We start from the raw sequence: 26382 nt of genomic DNA, 5'->3' as shown, positions 1-26382 counted from the left end.
AAGATGGATCATTTTAACTAGCTGAGAATTTTATAACATCTTGTACTATTAAAATAAACGAACGAATATATTTGAGTGTTCTTTCTAGTTTTGTACTAACCTAAAAGAGGCGAAGAATGACCACTTTAACTAGCTCAGAATTAATGTACCGTTTTATTACTCACATAAGCGAAAGAATAAATTTGGGTGTTCTACTTTTTTTACGAAACAAGAAATTGCAAAGAAGGTCCATGTTATCTACCTGAATATCTTATACCATTTTGTGCTATATAAATAAACAAAGGGTTAAATTTGTACTAATCATAAGAATCAAAGGGACTTTTTAAGTAACTCAGAATTTATGTACCTTTTATACTACTCCAAAAAACGAAAGAACATATTCCGTGTTCTACTTTTGAACTGAACCGAAGAAACGAAGATGGATCACTTTAACTAGCTGAAAATTTTATAATATCTTGTACTATCTAAAAAAGAAAGGAATAAATTTGTGTGGCTTATTTACTATTCTATTTACGAGATAAATGAGCATCCATTTTAAGTAGCACAGAATATCTATACCACTGAAGTAAACAAAGGCATAAATTTGTACTAACCAGGAAATTCGGAGAAAGACCATTTTAACTAGCTGAGTATTTTTATACGTTCTGCACTACTCAAAAAAGAAAGAATAAATTTAGGTGTTATACCAACGAAAAAATCTTACACCAGCTGAGAATTTTATATCATGTACTATTTAAATGAACGACAGACTAAATTTGAATTACCTATTCAATTTTGTATCAAAGATAAATGCAATTTTTAACTAGCTCAAATTTTATATACCATTTTGTACTTTTTAACAATCGAAGGAATAAATTTGAGTGAACTTATAAATTTCTGCAAGAGAGAAATATCATTTTAACCAGCTCAGAAATTCTGTACTTATGTGTGCTATGCAAATTGGAAGGAATAAGTTTGAGTGGTTTTTTTAATTTTGTAAAAACCTAAAGAAGACCAGGAAGGGCCATTTAGCTATGCAATTAAATACTGCAGAAACAGGAAAATTTATTCATCCCTCATATCTATATCTTCATGTACGTTCTAAAATTACAAAAGCTGGTGGTACAAATTTCACTGAAGATGATACTTTTGTACCAGTAAATAACTTCCTACGTTCATTATTTAGTCAAAATGTTATTTTGTTAAGTGATAAATTAATTAGTTCTTCATCAGGTCTTATCCTTATCGCGGATATATTGAAACATTATTAAAATATTTTTATGATGCTTCTTAAACACATTTAGAATGTGGCATGTGGTATAAAAATACTGCAAAGCAGTTTAACAAATTGGATAATGCTGCTTTTCAAAAACGTGCTAATAAGGTGAAAAATAGTTAATCGTTTGAAATGTACGTAAGTCTTCGCATTGATATTTTAAATTTAGATCTTATGCTCCCCAATACAGTAAGTTTCCCTGTAAATTTACACCGCAATAAAGATAAATTTTGCTTAATGTCTCCTGAAATCACAAGCTATAATGTAGCTCTTGAGGAAGTTATTCCTCATGCACGACGCATTGGTGTAGGTGCAGATTAAACTATGCAATTAAACACGCAAATGGTTTCGTTAACGGCCAAGTTACCTGTGATAAGAGTAGACATAGGATCTTATAACTGCACAAGTAAAGTGTTACAACCACCTTCATAATCTCGTTTTGGGTAAATTTTCTAACGGTTTAGTTATTGGCTTCATCTCTGACACAGTCTTCAATGTAAAATTACTCCTTTATCCCTATGAATTTCGAAGCTTTAACGTTAACAAATTGCAATAACAAGTAGGCTGAAAATAATTTTGTACTAACCCCCTCAGACCTGATTTTAATAATTATTTATAACTTCTAATTCACCATACTTTGATTTCAGGTACTGGTATATATTATCAAACTTATTCACATACTGCTATTCTTTATGGGATAAGCTCTGTACGTTTCATTCTGTCTCCAACAGAACATTAGATGATAATACTTGGGATGTAGTAAGTTATTCTCCTGCAAATTTAGAAGTATCATTTTTAGAAACTTTAATTGAATCTGTTACATGCATTGTGTATGCACAATCTGAATGCTTAGCATAAGTAGACAAAGATAGAAATATTTATACTGACAATACGTTTTAATTTATTAAGTATAATGAAGGTTGTACACTTCTCTGCTTTTCGCAATGAGCTACTGAGTATATATACAGCTACTGTTGTACAATGGCGTTTTTTTTCACAACCTGAGTTAAGAAAATTTTTTCTATTATCACTTCCTTTCATATTATGCTTTAATGAATGTAAAAATCGCAGTTTCAAATTTACATACTTTCGATCAAAATTTGTTGAACAGCGTAATTTAGAACCACGCTCTTTCCTTTCGAATATGCAGCACGTATAGAATAGCTAAAAAATCTTCTGAATAGAAATTACTTTAAAACAATTCTTAAAACAAACAATAGCTTTTAAACGAAGCCACACATTGAAATGTTCTTTCTACATTTAAAAGTAGGTTATGAGGTACTGCATATCACAAAATTACTGACCATCGAGTTCAAAGGTCAAATGTCAAACTGCATGTCCAGAAAGTTACGGCCATCGAAGGAAAAGTTAAGTATTTAAACCCGAATAACTCGTAAACAGAGCCACACATTCAGGTGGTTTTCCCACATCTAGGAATATGTTATCAAGCACTACATGTCCCAAAGGTGCAGATAATCAAAACAAGGCCTAGTATTTAAACCTGAATAGATTGTAAACGAAGCAATGTATAAATTTGTGTGAACTATTCAATTTTTTACTACCTTATTTACTTTTGTACTTTCAAGACAAGTCAAAGAAAAAATATTTTAAAAATTCAGTATTTCATATCTTTACGGGCTGTTCAAATAAACAAAAAAGTACATTTGGGTGGAGTTTTTATTTTTGTACTAAATGCAAAGAAAGCAATGATATTTCATTTTAGTTAGCTGATAATTCAATATCATCTTATGCTATTTATCAAACTAAGGGATACATTTGAGTGACACATTCACTTGTGTACCAAAGAAAGATGACATTTTAACTTCCTCAGAATTTCTGTACCTTTTTGTGTTATTCAAATAAACGAATGAATAAAATTTGAGTGGTCTATTTAGTTTTGTACTAACCTAAAGATGGCGTAGTAGGGCCATTTTAAGTAGCTCAGAATTTATGTTCCGTTTTATTACTCAGATAAGCAAAAGAATAAATTTGGAATATCTACTTTTTTACGAGACAAGAAAAAACAAAGAAGGCCCATGGTATCTACCTGAATATCTTATACCATTTTGTGCTATATAAATAGAAAAGGATTAAATTTTCACTAACCATAAAAATCGAAGAAGGGACTTTGTAAGTAACTCAGAATTTGTGTAACTTTTGTACTACTAAAATAAACGAAAGAACATATTCAGTGTTCTACTTTTGATCGCAGCCGAAAGAAACGAAGATGGATCATTTTAACTAGCTGAGAATTTTATAACATCTTGTACTATTAAAATAAACGAACGAATATATTTGAGTGTTCTTTCTAGTTTTGTACTAACCTAAAAGAGGCGAAGAATGACCACTTTAACTAGCTCAGAATTAATGTACCGTTTTATTACTCACATAAGCGAAAGAATAAATTTGGGTGTTCTACTTTTTTTACGAAACAAGAAATTGCAAAGAAGGTCCATGTTATCTACCTGAATATCTTATACCATTTTGTGCTATATAAATAAACAAAGGGTTAAATTTGTACTAATCATAAGAATCAAAGGGACTTTTTAAGTAACTCAGAATTTATGTACCTTTTATACTACTCCAAAAAACGAAAGAACATATTCCGTGTTCTACTTTTGAACTGAACCGAAGAAACGAAGATGGATCACTTTAACTAGCTGAAAATTTTATAATATCTTGTACTATCTAAAAAAGAAAGGAATAAATTTGTGTGGCTTATTTACTATTCTATTTACGAGATAAATGAGCATCCATTTTAAGTAGCACAGAATATCTATACCACTGAAGTAAACAAAGGCATAAATTTGTACTAACCAGGAAATTCGGAGAAAGACCATTTTAACTAGCTGAGAATTTTTATACGTTCTGCACTACTCAAAAAAGAAAGAATAAATTTAGGTGTTATACCAACGAAAAAATCTTACACCAGCTGAGAATTTTATATCATGTACTATTTAAATGAACGACAGACTAAATTTGAATTACCTATTCAATTTTGTATCAAAGATAAATGCAATTTTTAACTAGCTCAAATTTTATATACCATTTTGTACTTTTTAACAATCGAAGGAATAAATTTGAGTGAACTTATAAATTTCTGCAAGAGAGAAATATCATTTTAACCAGCTCAGAAATTCTGTACTTATGTGTGCTATGCAAATTGGAAGGAATAAGTTTTTGTGGTTTTTTTAATTTTGTAAAAACCTACTTCTCTGCTTTTCGCAATAATGATGAGGTTATTGTAAATACTGACGTTCTTTTTTTCCAAAACTGGATTTTTAAATCACCAAATCCTTTAAGTAAGTTATGTGAGCCTATCATAACTACAAGCAAATACCTAGGTGAGAATGTGTATGGCATTAACTGGTAGGAAAGCGATGTAGATTATTCACATCTTAAGGAAACACTTCAGATATATTTTCCAAATACTACAAGCATAAACACTTACGGAATAACTAGAAAGTGTATTGTTCAAGAAATTCTTCAAAGAAATGTTACATAAATTTGGAAGAAATGGACTGTCCAAAGTATACTCTATTAAGTTTCCTCATTTACAAATGTTCGCATAATAATCATCGTTTCAGACAATATACGGGCAGTGTTCATGAAGCATTACTGCAGTGAATATATAAAAGTGTAAGACTATGTTTTACATCTGAATGACAGTGACAATTAAATACCTACTGCAATTAATAAAACTAATTTTTATTATGTGTAGTAAGGAATTGTTAAAAGTGTTACTAACTGATAAAGTGACTGGTACAAGAGTTACTGGGATACGTCCTATTGACAGTCTTCCTGTAATAGTAGACCCACCTGGTGCACTTGTGGTTAGTCTCGATACATCACGAGTTTTACACGTAAAGCATATAAATGAGATTTCACTGTGTTCTTGTTCAAACACTTCAAAGAGTTCACTGAGAGCTTTATCAAGAGGTAGTACTTAATATTCCTATAGTATTTATGTTTTGCATATTGGTAAAACACATCTTCTTCAACTCTAGGAATTGCTACAAAAATCCATGCACGGATTTCTTTTGACTTTGGGGCTACATTCTTACAATCATGATCATAATTATGATAAGATCTCATTCTACAAAAAAAAATGTTTGTTTGAAATTCCAGTTTCAATAGCCTTTTCTACACATTCAAGCTCCACCTCTTTACTATTACTACAACAGTCTAATATCCAAAATATCGTTGGTCTTGATAATGCAGGTGATTCTATTGCCTCATTATCAAAGTCTTCATCTGATCATGATTCGTATATTTCTGATTCAGCATCACACGATAGTGCTTCAGTGTTAACATCGCAAGGTTCATCTTTTTCAAAGGACTGCATGACGTATCTATCTGTATTTCTCTTATAACCCGTATTAAAAGTATTTTCTTAGTCACAATGTAATCGCATGTCCATCCTTTACGGCGCCAAACATCTTTTCTATTCCCCGACGGTATTCTCTTATGTCTACTCTTCAAGGCACCAAACACCTTTTCTATTCCCATCAGTATTCTGGGACGTCAAAATTCTTTTCTATTGACTGTCGACATCATCAGGTAGCAGAGAGGTCATTATCCTACAGCACCGAATTTCCCTTTCCTCTATCCCGGTTCCAAAATCCCGGGAAGACCTAAATTAGTCTCTTGAGTTCAGCAGAGAAAGATGTATCTGAAGACTGCTCGGCATCCTGCTACAAGTACGACCATCAGGAGCTTCCACAAGTAACATTACCTGCTTACAAAGTTCGCAAAATATATCAAATGGATAACGTTTGTTCTCTCCCGCATGAATAATGTCCCGCATGGATAACGTTAGTTCCGTTCTACGAGATACTGCATAAATCAAACGTATTAAGGTATATAACAAGAAATTACGAGAAGTATAAAAATAAATAAATAAATAAATAAATAAATAAATAAAATATATATTACTTCCTTCCTTCCCTAAGAGGGTAGTGGAAAAATACTAACAGACCATCTCTTACACCGCCTGGGGGCTATTCTCTTCCTCTTCTACACGGGCTAGAAGAACCATAGGAAAAATAAAGTTCTTCTACAGGGGATATAGGGACCAAAAGTTTTAATATAATTATAAATTAATAATTGGGACCCAGGAATAAACATCTGAAGTCATTCTTTTCCTCTTACTACTTCATTGGCTTCTTCTTGGGGCTACAATTTAATTCCTGGGCCTATTCTTAAATGGGACTACAGGTTCTCTCTATTATTTCTACAGGGGCACTTTCTGCGAATCGTTCTCTTCTTCTGGGGGGCACTTAAACAAAGGGTATTGTAATAAATAATGCGAATGAAATAAAAAGACATTGCTCATTCTTTACAGGGGCTTCATTGACCATTATATGCAAAGACCTGGGGCCATACTTTACAGGGACACTCTTCTAAAGCCAATGACCGTGCTTATGAAAGGTCATTAACTTCATCCCAATGTCATTCAACCTTCCAGGAAAATCCTCACCTACTCTCTCCTATATACGTCTTAACATTACATGATTTTCTTTCCCTTGTAAAACATATTGAAATCATCAGTACATACTACTTAATTTTACAGAAGAGAAGTGTCAGATGCCGGTTCTACCTCACACCCCATCCAACGAATTAGGCTAAATCTCCAAAAAAATCTAGTTTAAGCAAACTTTTTGACCATCGTTTCCCCTCAAGGGTCATAGATACCAGTTTGAGCACACACACCCCTCCCACTACTTTTGGCAAATATTATTTAACTCAGAAGGTTAGTGCAAATACAATTCTAAAGTGAGATTTAGTAGGCGTATATCCTTTTTATAGCATTTAAAATCAAACAAAAATGACATAACTATTTTGGATATTTTATATTTAATAAATCATGAAAGAGTGTGCAATTTGTGGAGAATTGAAATAATACCAAGAATTTGCTCGAAATGGAAATACAAGACGAGACGAGTGCAAAGCACGCTCGAATAGAATGAAAGAACAAAATAAAGAAAAAGAAAAAAAGGGCGCGAATGCTTATAATGTTTTAAATCATGAACAATTATCTGAAGAAGAATTTACAGACTTACAAAACGAACTGAATTATATCAAAGTAATGTTTTTAGAATTTTACACCGACTAGAAGAATGAAAGAGTTGAACTTGATGAAAGATCAAAATATCATATTCACAGAATAAACGAGCTGTGGAATAATGTTTTGCCCTGCAAGAACTTAGGCTACTATTTCAGTTTTAAGAAACATCAAATCCTTATCAATCATATTAATAATAACAAGTGGAATGATTATATAGAAGCATTTTTAAAATGGAAGGTAAGGATGATGCATTATTCACATATGGAGTAAAGATAAATAAACTACTGTTTTATGAAATTACTGATAAAAAACTTTTATCTAAAATTACTCAAATCTAATTTAGCTATTCTATTCGTTGTGTTTCTCTTTCTCGTCTACTCTTAGTATATTGGCCATATAACTCTTTTAACTTCGGAATCAAATCTTCTTTCCTTAATCCTATCTTATAATTACCCAAAGCTAGAGTATGTATACCATCTCTTGTCGTCATAAGCACTTAAAGGTAACTTGTTTTCTTCTACTGTACATTATGCTTTTACTACGAATATGATTTTGCACTTTACATAACTTTTTCTTTTCTGAAACACAGTTCACATAATCCTCAAATGATAGACCTGTTATAACTACATTTTCTTTATACCCTTTGCTTTTCTAATCGGATCATCCTGATCTCCTTTCTTTTTAATAGCATACATTTTTGATTTTAGACTGACAACCTCCTCTATTACAACACCTTTCAGTTCGTCTTTAAATTTTCCTAATTCCATTTTATTAACTAATTTCAATTCATATCCATTGTCTTCCTTATAACAAGAGGTATCTAAATATTTATATATATCTTTCATATCCTCGTAAACGTTTTCTGTTTCTATATGCGCTATAACAGAATCAGTATCAGTCATTAAAAATTTTGCGATGTCTCCACATTTCTTTTTCAAAACATTGTAGTAAAAGTCATACAAACATATTTTAGAGATATCTAATACTGCCATCCCTACATAGATAGGTTTGTTAAATACAATTTTAGTTTTATACTTATGAATAGCAGCTAAATTCTCAGAGAATATCGTTCTATCTTTGAAGCTATTTTTAGCTACTAAATCCTCTAAAAAATTTTCATTACGTACTGATCTTATATTTATTCTTTTTCTTATATTTTCCATAGTTATACCAAAAGCAGTATTATTAGCCAACTTTTAAAATTCCTTCTCAAATGCATTCTTTGCTTGTGATCGTATATTACTATTTAGATCTATATATTTCTTTAATCAGGCTGATTGTTTAAATGTTATTACCTTATGTATTTTTAAAGCTTCATTCCTTGTCACAAATAGAATTTAAGGTTTTGAAAGTGTAGTAAATAATAATCTCTATAAAGTCTAGAGTTGTCAATAACTTTGGAAGCATTTTCTTATTAATGTAGTTTTCTGGAGCTAAGGGAAAATCTGAATGTTTATTATGGAGTTCCTTTGTATATTCTAAGTCCACTTCTAAAATATAACTATCCTCATAATCATCTATTGTTTCTACTATTGTTTCGCTAAGTGTTTCTCATTATACTTATTAACATATATCCATTGAAAACCTCCATACGGCATGTGATGATTCATCGCCCAACCATACTCGTTATTTGCATCCATGTAAATTATATAAGAGCTTTTTTCTTCTTGTCAAAGTTATCTAAGTGTTTATTATTAGCAACTGCATATCGATTTCAACATTGAAAAATTCCACCTCTTATACCTTTCTCTATAAATAGTAATTTGTCATAGTCAGTCAACAATTGTAATTTTGTTTTGTCATCCTTAACATTGCATCCCAGAAAAGAACAGGACCGGTAAGATACTACGCTGGATCTAATTTATATGTTTTAAGAGCTATATCTCTGAAATTTTCAATAATATCTGTTAGTTGAAGAACATCTGTTTTATTATAAGATTGAGTATAGTCAGTTAGTGTTTTAAATTGAATTCTTTACAGACTCTTACATGACGGTCATAACGCTCAATACCCATTTCCTCTCCAGTTAATCTTTTTCTGAATTTGTCTCTAGATAATGGAACTGGTTCATCTAACTTTTCTTTAGAATGAACAAAATCGTATGGATAATCCCATTTGGTACGAACTAATTCAAGCTGGTTCTTTGAAAAAAAAAAAACTTTGATGTTTCTCGAAATTGTTGTAGCTTTAAATTTTTTGCTAACTCTGCTAAGCGTTTTAGTAAAAATCTGAATGATTCAATGAATCTTAACATGATAGACCTATCTTTTCCTTTTGCATCCTCATACCGAATGGTTTATGAGAATGTAGTGTAGTTTTCTTCAGTGTTAGCTATTACATCTACTTTTTCTTTCTCATTCCCACCTCCTAAACGTTTAAAAATAAATACGCATCATACCGAGAGAGATTCGAGAAATATACAGGAATAAATCTTAGATTTGTATGTTTTCTATTACAATAAGAATGAGCAACACCTCTAAATTTACCTGCTAAAGGAGCTTGATCACATACTTTAGTTTTACATGCATATCTACAATTTTTAAGCTTTTATATTCTTTCTTACATTCTACTAGGACTTCTTTTATCTCTTTCCTTTGCTATTTTATCTCTGTTATGCTATTATCCTCCTCGTTCTCTATTTCGAAATGATGTATTTCTTCGTCTTCTCTCTTAAACTTCTGATAAAGTCGGAAGTAGCAAAACTCAAGTACTTTGCATTTTAGTGTTGATTAGAACAGATTAAAACGATACTAAATAGCGAGAAGAGGTTTTCTGAAATCTGTTAAGTGTCCCAAGACTATGTTCTATCTCGACTCTAATCTTTCTACTAAAACCCGAAGTGTTAGAAATCAATCGCTTCTACCATTATAACATTGAGCGTTATAGAATGGATAGCGAGAAAGCTTTTTTAGGTAATTCATTAAGTGCTTCAAGAGTATATTCCATCTCGGCAGTGATCCCTGTACTCAGATCGGAAGTGAAGTAAATATACTAGAGCTTCTGGTTCCCAAACCAATACACAAAATATAACATGATCCTCTTTAAGATTTTATTATTATTATGATCAAGTAGTGGAACTTGTAATATCGTAATGATAGTACGTACGTACATACATACGTAAGTTACTTCTCACGATAACATTTGAAAGGATGCAAATTTTCTATATATATATATATATATATATATATATATATATATATATATATATATATATATATATATATATATATATATATATATATTTTATTTATTTATTTATTTTTTGCAATAAGTAGATAGTGTTTTATTCTCGAGAGAGTTCGTTAATAGAAGTGATTCGACAAACAAAATGGTAGAAATGAGTTATTTTAGGTTTGAACGTTGATCAACATAAAACAAAAACAATAATGGATAGCGAAAAGCGTTTCTCGGCAATCGATTATACGTTTCAAGGGAATCTCTCATCTTATTCTTAACATTCTAGTAAAACTGGAAATGGTAGAAATGAGTCATTCATTACTATACATTCATTACTATACAGCCAAAACGATAATAAATAACGCGATGTTTTTGGCGATAAATCAAATTTTTCAAGTATAACCTTCTTCACATTTAACAAGATAGTAAATTCTGAAAGTAACCGATTTGAGCTATTTGTTGTTTTAACGTTGATCACTATAGAGAGAAAACGACAATAGATAGTAAGAAGCAGTTTTCGGAAATCGATAAAGCGTTCGAGGACTAACTTTCACATTCATGCATAACACCCTAGTAAAAAAAAGTGTAGAAATCACCTATAACTTCCGGTTTCAATTTAATTTACATAGAGCATAAACTATAAGATATAGGGAGAAGCAGTTTTATGCAATCAATTTAACGTTGTGGGAACAGGTAAGTTATTATCTCTCTTAAACTCCAAACCGGAAGTAGCAAAATCCAACTACTTCCGGTTTTAGTGTTGTTTGCAATAGATTAGAAAAGAAAACAGATAAGGAGAAGTGGTTTTCTATAATCATTTAGTATCCCAAAAATATGTTCTATCCCGACTCTAACCTTTATACTAAAAGCAGAAGTGGCATATTCAATTACTTCCGGTTATAAATTGAGTGTTGTAAATTGGAGAGCTAGAAGTTATTTTATGTAATAAATTAAGTACCGCAAGAGTGTATTCCATCTCGACAGTAATCTCTCTATTAATACCAGAAGTGAAAGAAATATGATACAAATTTCGGTATCCGTATTAATTGAGAACAGTGTTGGGCAAATTTCAATTGAATTAACAATTAACAATTAATCTGAAAATTTAATTGTTAATTGCAATTAACACTTGATTTAAGTAATGGTTAATTGTTAATTGCAGTTGGCCATTAATAATGGAGAATCAATTGCAATTAATCAATTGATTGAAAGTTATTGCAATGGAAAGTAATTACAATTGGATTCAGTCGTTCAATTGCAATTGAAATTAATTGGCAATTAAATCAATTACAATTGATTTCCACAGCAATTACTTTCAGTTGATTGATCAATTGCAATTGATTTTCACTGATTAATTTTCAACACTGTAGTTCAGAGAGGGCGTGAGGCAATGAAAAGTTTAGCCACGACCAATTTACTCACCACCCATTGTGACTCACAACCCACGGTGACCCACTCTGACCAACCACCCACCATGAACCACTCTGACCCACTGTGACCCATAGACCACCAAAACCCATTGTCGTCAACTCTGACACATGATTCACGCCCTCTCCTCTACTGACTAAAGAGTTTAAACTTGTAATAAAACAAGTCTATGAAATTATCACTCATCCGAGTTTGAATTTCTACGATCAATCGCTCGAATAAAGCTCTATTACAATAACGGCGGATCTGACCTTTCTAATATAAATAAAATAAAGAGCTGGTTCGTGTCCGTCTGTCTATCTTTGCGCGGCCTGTGGACCAGACGAGTGGATTGAAAATTTTCAAAATTTGGTCACGAGTAACTTGGTCTAGGCCCCAGATCAAGACGAGTTTTTTTTTTAATTTCGAACCAGGGGGTCTCAGGGGGGTGTTTACCGGGACATGTAAAAGTAGTAAGAAAAATGACCGATATCAGTGTCGATTTCATAGTTTTCGCGGTCGCTGGGATCAATGGTAAAACTCCGATCGCATTAACTTCCTAATTCACTCTATTCGGCTGCGGGCCGTGGGTCAACGGGGGGAAGGTACCGAAACGTAAAAGTAATCCAAAATGACCGATATGGGTGTCAAATCCATAGTTTTCGCGGTTGCTGCGATGAATGGTGGCACTACCATTAGCGATGACTTTCAAGTTCATCCACCGTTGTATGCGAGCCTTGGGTTACCAGAGGGGAAGTTCCGAGACATGTAAAAATAATCCAAAATGATAGATATTGGTGTCAAATCCATAGTTTTCGCGGTTGCTGAGATCAGTGGTGACACTACCATTAGCAATGACTTTCAAATTCATCCAACGTTGTATGCGGGCCTTGGGTCGCCATAGGGGAGAGTTCCGAGACATGGGGCCGCGGTGGCTCAGTGGTAGAGCGTTCACCTCTGGTGCTACGGGTCCCGGGTTCGATCCCAGCCCCCGCCAACTGAATTTTGTGGTGGACAAACACCGTGTGCGTGGGTTTTCTCGGGGTTCTCCCGTTTCCTCCCACTTTCTTCATTCCACAATTTCATTCATTACTCATCATCACCGTCTCCTTTAGCCTAACCGGCAAAAACGTAGAACATAAAAGTCAAAGATTTCATTTCGTTTCAGTTCAGTTCCGAGACATGTAAAAATAATCGAAAATGACTGATATTAATGTCAAATCCATAGTTTTCGGGGTCGCTGAGCTGAATGGTGAAACTCAAGACCACGTTTACTTTCACATTTAGCCCCCATCAGCTAAGGAACGGGGGCATTATAAAGGGGATCACGAGATATGTAAAAATAATCCACAATGACCGATATTAGTGTCAAATCCATAGTTTTCGCTATCGCTGAGATGAATGGTGATACTTCCACAGGCGTTGACTTCCAAATACAGCCCCCATCGGCTGTGGACCAGAGGCGTTGTGATTTTTTCAAAATTGGAACTAGGGGATCATAGGGGCTTTTTACCGGGATATTTAAAAAGTAGTACCAAATGGCAGATGTTAGTGTCACATTCATAGTTTTCGCGGTATCGGCTGGTGGTCAGAGGAGAATTTTTTTTACAATGCGAACCAAGGGGGTCTTAGGGGAATATGTAAAAGTAGTAGAAAATGAACAATATTTGTGTCGAATCCATATTTATCGGGATTGCTCAGATGTATAGTGACATCCCCGATAGTGTTTAAGTTCAAATTCAGCCCCCATCGGCCTTCCCAATGAAAACACATGTACATTGTTGGATATATATTCACACAAAATATATCCAATTTTAGAAATGTTTCTTAATTGTTCTCCCGTTGTTCAGTTTGTTTACATTGATATTTTATCTGATCCGTGTGAAGAACGGGCATAACAGCTAGTACGAAATGGTAAAGTGTTTGTCATGGACCAAATTACGATGAATTCAATTATATAGATAATTATTATGATTATCATTGATAATTATTTCCTTGTTGAATGATTGATACTTTTCAGTGGAAAAAAGAATAAAATTTGAAAGTCCCAAATCAACGTAAAATAGACCAATGTAAAGGAAAAAATGTATAAAATTTTCCATATCATAAAGCTTACAAACTTAAAATTCCCATGTGGTTAAGGTAAATTTTCATTTTTGTGTCGTTTTGTGCACCTATTTCCTCGTTTTGTGCGTCACCGGAAATGGGTTTATGTTATCCTACAAATATAGCGGAACAAGTTAATGGTGTTCCGTCAGGAACTATTTCGAGGTCGTTTCCTTCACAACGTCTTGTGCATGTTTTTTACCGTTCTGTAAGGCTATTTGCACGTTTTGTGAATCAATGGTGGTGGGTCAAAATGGGCATTTAATGTGGGAAAAAAGTGCCCCACTCTCCCACCAGTACTGAATTTTAGGTCGCTCTTTTCACCTTATTTAGTGCATGTTTTGTATCGTTTCTGCGCATATTTCCACGTTTTGTGCGCCAACGAATGTGAGTCAAAAAAGACCTACAAATATGGCAGAAAAAAGACACATTCATCCCACTTTCAAGGCCCAATTTGACCCACTTCTACTGATGCACAAAGCGACACAAATCATGCATAAAAATGTGAAGGAAACGACTTCGACATTCGATGGTGACGCAACAGCATTAAGCTATTCCGCTATACTTGTAGGCCATTTTGACCCATTTTCGTTGTCGCACTAAAGTGGAAATAGGAGCACAAAACAGTACAAAACAGGCACTATACGATGCGAAAGAAGCGACTTCCAAATTCGATAGTGGCGGAACAAAGGCTCTTTTTCCTCACACCTTGGTGGATCATTTTGACGCATTTCTGGTGATGCTCAAAACATGGAAGTAGGCGAACAGAACGGTACAAAATACACACTAAACGATGTGAAGGAAATGTCCCCAAAATTCGTTGGTGGCGGAACAGCATTAACTTGTTTCGTTATATTCGTAGGTCCATTTTGACCCACTTCCGGTGACGCACAAAACATACAAAACAGGCACTAAATGATGCGAAACAACCGACCCCGAAATTCGATAGTGGCGGAACAGTGGTCTATTTAACTCCCAGTTTAAAGGCCCGTTTACCTAACTTTGGGTGATGTACAACACGAGAAATAAATGCAGAAAATAAAAAACGGCACTAAACGATGCGAGAGGAACGACCTGGAAATTCGATAGTGACGGAACAGTGGGTCGTTTTCGTCACACTCTGGAGGCTCATTTTGACAAACTTCTGGTGATGCGCAAAACGTGGAAATAGGGGCAAGAAAAGGCACGAAACATTCACTAGTCGATGGGAAAGGAAGGACCACGAAATTCGGTAGTGGCGGAGCAATGGTTCATTTTCGTCCCACCTTTGAGGCCCATTTTGACCTCTTCCAATGACGCACAAAACGTTGAAATAGGCGCACAAAAAGGTACGCGATGTGAAATTAACGACCTCAAAATTTGATAATGGCGGAACTCTTGGTGATTTTCGTTCCATCTTGGAAGGCCATTTTGACCCACTTCCGGTGACGCACAAAACATGGAAATAGGGGAACGAAACGGCACGAAACATTCACTAGTCGATGCGAAAGTAAGAACCTCGAAATTCGATAGTAGCGGAGCAATGGGTCATTTTCATACCACCTTTCAGGCCCACTTTGACCGTCTTCCAGTGACGCACAAAACGTCGAAATAGGCGCACGAAAGGGTACGCGATGTGAAATTTGGTCCATATCATTGTAATTCGGTCCATGACAAACACTTTACCATTTCGTACTAGCTGTTATGCCCGTTCTTCACACGGATCAGATAAAACATCAATGTAAACAAACTGAACAACGGGAGAACAGTTAAGAAACATTTCTAAAATTGGATATATTTTGTGTGAATATATATCCAACAACGTACATGTGTTTTCATTGGGAAGGTCCATGGGGGCTGAATTTGAAATTTAACACTATCGGGGATGTCACTATACATCTGAGCAACCCCGATAAATATGGATTCGACACAAATATTGTTCATTTTCTACTACTTTTACATATCCCCCTCAGACCCATTTTGGTTCGAATTGTAAAAAGTTCTCCTCTGACCCCCAGCCTATACCGCGAAAACTATGAATGTGACACTAACATCTGCCATTTTCTACTACTTTTTAAATAAACCCGGTAAAAAGCCCCTATGATCCCCTGGTTTGAATTTTGAAAAACACAACGTCTCTGGCCCGCAGCCGATGGGGGCTGTATTTGGAAGTCAACGCCTGTGGAAGTATCACCATTCATCTCAGCGATAGCGAAAACTATGGATTTGACACTAATATCGGTCATTTTCCATTATTTTTACATGTCTCGCCATTCCCCACCCTCGGTGACTCCCGGCCCGCATACAATGGTGGCTAAATTTGAAAATCATCGATAATGAAAGTATCACCATTGATCTCAGCGACCGCGAAAACTACGGATTTTACACTAATATCGGTCATTGTGGATTATTTTTACATATCTCGTGATCCCCTTTATAATGCCCCCGTTCCTTAGGTGATGGGGGCTAAATGTGAAAGTAAACGTGGTCTTGAGTTTCACCATTCAGCTCAGCGACCCCGAAAACTATGGATTTGACATTAATATCAGTCATTTTCGATTATTTTTACATGTCTCGCAACTGAACTGAAATGAAATGAAATCTTTGACTTTTACGTCCCTTGTTTATGCCGGTTAGGCTAAAGGAGACGGTGTTGATGAGTAATGAATGAAATGGTGGAATGAAGAAAGTGGGAGGAAACGGGAGAACTCTGAGAAAACCCACGCACACGGTGTTTGTCCACCACAAAATTCACTTGGTGGGGGCTGGGATCGAACCCGGAACCCGTAGCACCAGAGGTGAACGCTCTACCACTGAGCCACCGCGGCCCCATGTCTCGGAACTCTCCCCTATGGTGACCCAAGGACCGCATACAACGGTGGATGAATTTGAAAGTCATCGGCAATGGTAGTGCCACCATTCATCTCAGCAACCGCGAAAACTATGGATTTCACACCCATATCGGTCATTTTGGATTACTTTTACGTTTCGGTACCTTCCCCCCGTTGACCCACGGCCCGCAGCCGAATAGGGTGAATTAGGAAGTTAATTGATCTCAGCGACCCCGAAAACTATGAAATCGACACTGATATCGGTCATTTTTTGCTACTTTTACATGTCCCGGTAAACGCCCCCCTGAGACCCCCTGGTTCGAAGTTAGCCAAAACGCTTCGCCTTGGTGTTGGACCTGTACCAATGTATCTTTGATCAAAATTTGGTAACTTTCAGTCAACTTTCTGGTCCCCAGGCCGGTCCCGGTAAACGTCCCTCTGAGACCCCCTAATTCGAAATTTAAAAAAAATCGTCTTGATCTGGGGCCTAGACCAAGTTATTCGTGACCAAATTGTGAAAATTTCAATCCACTCGTCTGGTCCACAGGCCGCGCAAAGATAGACAGACGGACACGAACCAGCTCTTTATTTTATTTATATTAGAAAGGTCAGATCCGCCGTTATTGTAATAGAGCGGTATTCGAGCGGTTGATCGTAGAAATTCAAACTCCGATGAGAGATAATTTCATAGACTTGTTTTATTACAAGTTTAAACTCTTTAGCCAGTAGAAGAGAGGGCGTGAATCATGTGTCAGAGTTGATGACAATCGGTTTCGGTGGGTCTGTGGGTCAGAGTGGGTGAGAGTGCTTCATGGTGGGTGGTTGGTCAGAGTGGGTCACCTTGGGTGGTGGGTCACGATGGCTGGTGAGTGTATTGGTCGTGGCTAAACTTTTCATTGCCTCACGCCCTCTCTGAACTACAGTGTTGAAAATTAATCAGTGAAAATCAATTGCAATTGATCAATCAACTGAAAGTAATTGCTGTGGAAATCAATTGTAATTGAATTAATTGCCAATTAATTTCAATTGCAATTGAACGACTGAATTCAATTGTAATTACTTTCCACTGCAATAACTTTCAATCAATTGATTAATTGCAATTGATTCTCCATTATTAATGGCCAACTGCAATTAACATTTAACCATTCTTAAATCAAGTGTTAATTGCAATTAACAATTAAATTCTCAGATTAATTGTTAATTGTTAATTCAATTGAAATTTGCCCAACACTGTTCTCAATTAATACGGATACCGAAATTTGTATCACATTTCTTTCACTTCTGGTATTAATAGAGAGATTACTGTCGAGATGGAATACACTCTTGCGGTACTTAATTTATTACATAAAATAACTTTTAGCTCTCCAATTTATAACACTCAATTTATAACTGCAAGTGATTGAATATGCCACTTCTGCTTTTAGTATAAAGGTTAGAGTCGAGATAGAACATATTTTTGGGACACTAAATGATTATAGAAAACCGCCTCTCCTTATCTGTTTTCCTTTCTAATCTATTGCAATCAACACTAAAACCGGAAGTAGTTGGATTTTGCTACTTCCGGTTTGGAGTTTAAGAGAGATAATAACTTACCTGTTCCCACAACTTTAAATTGATTGCATAAAACTGCTTCTCCCTATATCTTATAGTAAAAGTGCAGGAAGGAATGGACCGAAGCAAATGAAAGTATGTGTAGATATTGTATAGACTGTATATAAAATAAGGACTTTCGTGTTTTTAAGATGTCCCTATCAATTTTGGCAGATCAACAACAAACAGGAAATTAATCGGCACGTGTTTTCGTTTATGCACAAAAACATTATAAGGGTTAAAATTGCTTCGTGATATACTAAAAAATACGCTAACTGCTTGTGCTTGTTGTTGATATGCCAAATTTGAAGAAATCTGATGGAGACGCTTGTGAAACACGAGAGGCTTTATTTTTCATTTCCAGTATCTACAGACAATTTCATTCGCTTCGGTCCTCTCCTTCCGACACACAACGCCTCGGTCCACTCAACAGTTTTTTTTTCTTTTCAGGAAAATACGAAGCACGTATTCCCTCATCTTATCTCTAAAACATTTGTGAACAATTTCATTGAGTTCGGTCCATTTCTTCTTGCCCTTCTTGCGTCCAATTTCAAAATTCTGGGTGGGATCTTTTGCCCCCTAAAACCGTTTTTTCGCAGTAAATAAAAAAGCCGTATTTTTTTTATTTTCTGCATATTGTACTAACACAAGGTTTTGTTCCAATTCTTCGTGTAAATTTAGGCACTTCTGGCATACTGTTATAAACACTTTTGATATTTCATGATCAAAGGTTTGGAGGGGCCTCTGCCCCACCTAACCGTTCTTTCCAGGAAAATACAAAACACGTATTTCCTAATTTTATGTCCGCTATATCTGTTCACAATTTCTTTCACTTTGGTCCACTTGTTTTTACCTTTCAGGCGTCAACTTTCAAAATTTTGGGTGAGGGATTTTGCCCCCCTAAAACCGTTTTTCAGCAAAAAATAAAAAAGCACTTATTTGTTTATTTTATGTGTAGTATCTACCTGCCAAATTTTATCAAAATCGGAGTGTCACACTTGGGAAGTGTTACTTGTTAGAATTATAACAACAACGCATTGTCCACAGTTTGGACACTGACTCAAAGTAATCTGACATAAAAGAACCTCAAAAGGAAAAAAGTAGGTTTATTAAAAAGTGCTTGAGGTTTGGTAAGGGACAGCTTCCAGGACCTCACGCTGGATACGTTACTGAGTCAATGCATTGTATTTGTTTCTTGCAAAACATGATAATTAGATGCGTAATATGTAAAATTATATCATAGTTTGACTTTTAATAGGTCTTTCCTTAATACATCCGTATTATCCGGCGTTCTGCCTGCCTGTTTCATGTCGGATAAGCGAAACTCTACTGTATTTTCAAGGATAGCATATACTCAGGGGCTAGAGGTCTGCACGGGCCGGAATTTTTAGAACGGATCCGGCCCGTCCCCTTTAATTTATAATCTATAGGCATTAGCGGATTAAGGGCGGAGCCAATGTAGCCCAGCCTTCGGGGCCCCAAGCTCAGCGGATCCTTTAAAATCCCTCTGATTAATACTAAAATATAGTAATCAACTTATTATATTATAGGCTTCAGACCAGGCCCGTGCTGGCCCACCGGGACACCGGGACGTGTCCCGGTGCGCCCTCCGAAATATCACATTATAAATAAAGGTACAAATTTTTAGTAATAAATTCTTACAGTTTTATTGGTAAAGAATCCGTGAAAGGTGCAGTGCGCCCTTTATATTACGCGCCCTTCCGAGACCACATCAAAGATTAACGATTTTATTTACTCTTCTGTATAGCAGACTTCTGTACAATAAATACACAGTTACTGTTGGCGAAGAACCCGTGAAAGGTACAGTGCGCCCTTTACATAAGGCGCCCTACGAAACATCACATTATGGATAAGTGGTTTTAGTTATCCTGTATACCATCTTTGTATAATAAATTCAAATACTGACTGGTAGTACAGAACCTGTGAAGAATACAAGGCGCTCTTTACATAAGATGCCCTGCGAAATATCACATTATTATTATTATTATTATTATTATTGTTATTATTATTATTATTATTATTATTATTATTATTATTATTATTATTATTATTATTATTATTATTATTTATTCTTCTGTATTTCAGTTTTGTATTATGAATTCATACAGTTGATATTGGCGGAGAACAGGTAAAGAGTATAATCACTTACAAAAATATTATAAAGCTATATATCTATAAAACGAAACAATGTGATACATCAAGAGTAGTTCGGATAGTCAAACGTACGATGCATTTAGGTAATACTACACTGACACTAGTCTCTAATTTAGGCCTACGATTTTTACGGCATCGAAGCTTTCACAGTCTTAATATGCATCCATATATCCGAGCATATTGATTGTTCATGTGTGTTTTAAAGCAGTGTTCGGATAATCAGTACCTGTTGTATTTCTGGAATATAGCTGTATTAATTTCAGTGAAATGTCTTCCTGTCACTACAGCACGGCGCGTCCTCAGGTTGTCGATCGAGGAGAAAGCCTCTGGGATATAGAGGTTAGCTGTGAATATATTGACATGAGTAAGCAGTCGCGGACAAAGGGTGATAATCCAGCTTGAGAATTTGGTGTGAGGCTAAGAACCTCATCCTGTAAAAAAAGGATTGTTCAGAGAAGTTCGCAGAATACTCGGATCAGAACTGATAACTTGGCCCGAACTCTGCAAAGTAATATCGACATGAGATTTGGAATATGAAATGTAAGAAGTCTCCATAGGGCAGGCGCGTTAAAATTTGTAAAAAAATGAGTTTAGAAATAGAGGTTGGAGCTAGTGGGATATCAGGAAGTTAGATGAGAAGCAAATGGAGGAGTTAAGTCGGGAAATTTTACTTTCTTATACAGGGAACAAATTAAAAATTACCAACTAGAAACAGGGCTTTCCGTTTACAAACGAATACGTAATATCAGCAATAGCTTGAATTTGTTAATGATAGATTTTCTTTTACTTCTCTTAGGAGTCGGTGGTGTAATATTATTGTTTTAAATGCACATGCCCCAACAGAAAATAAGGATGGCGATAAAAAAAATACAGTTTTTACGAAAGAATAGAACCGATATTTGATCATCTCCTGCAATACCATATGAAAATCCTGTTAGGCGGTTTCAATGCGAAGGCAGGACGAGAGGGTATTTTCAAACCGATTATAGGGAATAAATGTTTGCATAAGGAAGGATGTAACAACGGCGTTAGACTCGGGAACTGTGCAATATCCAGAAACCTTATCGTGAAGATTACAAAATTCCAACATCGCCAAATTCATAAATATACTTGTACTTCATCAGATAGGAAAACACATATTCAAACTGATCATGTTTTACTAGCACAACTGGTGTTCGGTCGTTCAGAGTAGTTGATTGCGAAAGTAACAGAGAGACTATCGTTGAATAAAGAAAATATTCAATATATGAAAACGGAGCGTTTTTTTATTTTTTTTTTAATAGAGGATTGTCAGGTGAGAGGAGAGCCAGATTGAAGTGTCGAATAGATTCTCGGTTTCAGAAGGTTCGGAGTGCATTAGTGTTCAAGATACTTGGTTGAAATTAGAGATAACATTAAAATTTCAGCAAAATATATATTGGGGCACGCAGAAATACGTAGGAACAAACCATGGTTCAACCAGGAATGCGCTAAAGTAGCAGAGAAGAGAAAACAGAAGAAACAGCGTTCGCTACAAAATCCGAACGAAATAATTACATAAAATTTCATTGTCATCTGGCAGAAAACTTCTAAAACTTTTAGAACAAAGAAAGGCGATTTTTGAAAGTTAAAATGAATTAACTTGCAGATAATAGTGAAAATAAAAACATTCGGGACATGTATAAATGCATCAACGTACTTAAGAAAGGCTATCAACTTCGTGCTTATACGTATATTAAAGAAACCTTAAGGAACAGTTCTCACTGATACAGACAGTATCTTAAATAGATGGACAGATTTCTTTGATGATTTGCTTAACACATAGCCAAAAACGAATGCGCGTGGAGAAATTTAAATGCATGCAGCGTAACCGTATATTCCAAAACCTAACCAGACAGAAATAGAAATCGCTATTTAAAAAATTAAACACACATCTCCGGGTGTAAACGAAATTGTGGTTGACTTAATTTTAGCTGAGGGGAAAATTGTAGAGCAAGATAAACAAACTCATTCTCCTTATCTGGAACAAGGAGGAATTACCACAAGAGTGAAGAAAATCAATCATTGTTCCAGTTCAGAAGAAAAGCAACAAAACAGATTTAATAATTATCGAGGCATTTCTCTTCTGTCAACATCCAATAAATCCTCTTAAACATTGTATTGGCAAGATTGACTCCATACGCAGATAAAATTATTGGAGGTTCAGAACGGATTTAGGTAAAATCGATCAACTATCGACCAGACGTTTACCATTCAACTAATACTTGAAAAGAAATGAGAGAGTACAACATCCTGGCACACCAATTATTGACTTTAGACTCTGGTAGGAGGGAAACATTGTACAACATGCTTACAGAATTTGCAATACCGAAAAAAGTAGATTAATTAAGATATGTTTAAATGAATCCGAAAGTAAGGTTCGACTAGAGAAATTCTTGTTCACGAGCTTTCACGTTGAGAATGACCTGAAACAACGAAATGCGTTTTCGTCATTATTATTTAACTTTGTTCTGGAAAACACTATAAGGAAAATCAAAGACAGCAATCAGGTACTAGAGCTGAATTGCATTTGCCATGTTATGGCGTATGCTGATGATGTAAATTTAATAGGGAATGATAGAATAATAGAAAGGAATGCAGAAATCTTAATTAACGCTTGCAGGGATATAAGCTTAAAAGTAAATGCAGAGGAAACTAAATAAATGGAAGTTTCTCGAGATCGTAATACTGCATTATATGGATGCGTTAAAATACCAAATAATATTTTCTTTCGAAAAAGTGGATACTTTCAAATATCTAGGATCATTATTAACAGACCAAAACCATAATCACTAAAAAATTTGATGTCAACTGACAGCAGGGATTTCGTGCTATTATTCAGTTAAAAATCTTTTGTTATCGCTAATTCTGTTGAGAAATTTGTAGCTCAAAATATAAAAGATAATCATACCTGTTGTTCTGTATGGTTGCGAAACATGGTCACTGACTCAGAGAAAATCGCAGACTGATAGTATTTGAAAACAAGATTCTTAAACCAATGTTCGAATTCCAAAAGGAACGGGAATGGGGAAAGGCGGAAACTTCATAAGGAGGAACTGCATAATTTTATATCGTTTACCAAACATTGTTAGAGTCATAAAATCTAGGATGTTCAAACGGTCAGGTTATGTAGCCAGAATGGAAGAAATTAGAAACGCTTTCGAAGTTGTAACTGTAAATCCAAATAGGAAAATAACCCTTAGGAAGACCGAGGCGCAGATGGGAAGACAATATTAAAATGATTCTCGCAGAGATTGAAATATAAATTAGAAACTGGGTTCAGCTGGCTAAGGACAGAAATCAATGGAGAGATTTTGTAAACGCGGCAATGAACCTTCTGCATCCATGGGCGTGCTATATTAAGTTGTTGATATATTTAGCTTCTTTTTATTTGACAGAAATGTTATTACAGGAACTAAAAAGTTTTTCTGTAATAAAGAGGATTTCGATTCGAGGTTCGCTATTTACGTTAATACTAAAACAAATTTGGTGGTGATTATGATATAAAATGGCACCCATACTTTCTTTCAAAGTCTCTCTCTCTCTCTCTCTCTCTCTCTCTCTCTCTCTATATATATATATATATATATATATATATATATATATATATATATATATATATATATATTCCCGTTTGTATGGGCGCCCTTTTAATAGACTTGTCCACCGCCCTCATTAGTATCCCAGCACGGCCCTGCTTCAGACCGATACTATTTTTCCCCGCTTGTTACGCTCGCGGTATCGCTAGATTTAAGTCTTTCTATCAGCAGCATTTACCTGTTAATAATGAATGAAATTATTTAATTGTTAATAATGAATTTAACTAAACTAATTATTGTAAACTTGGAGCACATTCAAATATTACAGCATAGTTCTCGGTAGTTCCATAAGCCTATGAGGCTGTGGAAGGCAGAAAAGAAAATTTATGCACTGGAACTATTCTTAACATAGGGCCCCCTTAAAACAGTCGGTTCTAGGTCCTCAAAAGCCTTAATCCGCCCCTGTCTATAAGCAATATTTCACGAAAAGCTGGTATTTTTTAACAAATGTGTTCGTCATCAAGTTTTCATAAAGTAGTCCCTTTCTCCTTTAAGTAATTTCAGAGCCCACGGTGTTTCAGTGATAGAGCGTTCACCTCTGGTGCATGGAGTCCTTGGTTCGATCTGTGTTCGCGCCAAGTGAACCTTGTGCTGGACAAACACTGTGTGCGTGGGTTTTCTCGAGGTTCTCCCGTTTTATCGCACTTTCTTCACTCGACCATTTCATTCATTTCTTATCATCACTGTCTCCTTTAGCCTATCCGGCATAATCGTGGGACGTAAAACTTAAACATTTCATTTCAAATCATTTCAATCAAAAAACAGTTGCAGGAAGTATTTAATTTCGAATAAAACAAACTACTATATACAATTCTGAGTATATTATTCTTTTATGAAATTCTCGCGAACTTTATTTCTAAATCGAAGGGTAAGAAGACTAAATTCACTCTCTTATTATTATAGATCCATTTCAATTGAAGCAGTTGGAATAGTTGGAAAAAAATAAAAAAAACATACCCTATATTCCAGTGTGCCACAATCGGTATAACGCGCCACACTGGAGTGTTCAGCAAAGTGAACTGTGTGACGCAAACTTTTTTCTATTATTTGCAAGAATATTTGTCGAGCTTCGGTTATTTATTATTATTATTATTATTACTATTACTATTATTATTATTATTATTATTATTATTATTATTATTAGTAGTAGTAGTAGTAGTAGTAGTAGTAGTAGTATTATCAACGATTCTTCCATGGATCAGCTGTCTGTATAGAGTTAAGCAACCACAAGTATCACATTGAGGGAATGAGTATAATTATTTACTTTAATAGTAATACAAAATCTATTTGCTTGTATATTCTACCGGGAATAACTGCATCCGTCTAGAAAGCTACACTGAGAAAAAAAGGACTAGGATTTCCGTGTGGATACATCGTATTTACGCGGGTGCGCTCCTTAAGTAATGTAATTTCATGTATAAAAGTACAGCAAGTAGGAACACCATGCCAAGTCTGGAGTTCGGCGTCGAACTAGACTCGCTGTGATTGGATAATTTTATTCACATGATTGGTTTCGCATTAAAAATTATTACTCTCGTAAGGTAGGGAGTCACAGATTTAGAAAGAAGCAGGAGGGAACAATCGTAGGAAGGTGGTAACAACATTATATTCGTAAGTTACCACCGTCGGAATGGGTATGGCGTTAATTCTAGATTTGAAATGGTGGTACTACAATACAAAATTTTCGCTGGACGGTGGTGTAGACAGTACTACGGATGAAACAACATTACTTAATGAGGTGACGCGCGTAACCTGGTAAAAACAGCATTTACATGCCGACTGGAGTATGCATTTCTCTCAGTGTAGGACTAACAACAAAGGGATCCGAAGTTGTGACCACACACCGCCCCAAATCGTGGGAGTCACAAGTTCCCTTCAACGCCTTAGCACAATAAGGACTGTTGCGTTCAGGGAGAGATAGAAACAACTTAATTCCATTGCAGTTATATGCTTATTAAATGTTAACTTATATTTATAAGTTATGTAAGTGATCGTATCGTTTTCTGTTTATTATTATTATTATTATTATTATTATTATTATTATTATTATTATTATTATTATTATTATTATTATTATTATCATTATTATTATTATTATTATTATTATTAATTCTTATTATTATACATTTCTTATTACGTTGATTGCCATGTGTATGGAATTCATACACACGTCTCGCC

The sequence above is a fragment of the Thermobia domestica genome, chromosome 3 (genome assembly GCF_964235325.1).
Source record: "Thermobia domestica chromosome 3, izTheDome1.hap1.1, whole genome shotgun sequence".
NCBI lineage: Eukaryota > Metazoa > Arthropoda > Insecta > Zygentoma > Lepismatidae > Thermobia > Thermobia domestica.
Note: the sequence above shows the minus strand (reverse complement) of the source record.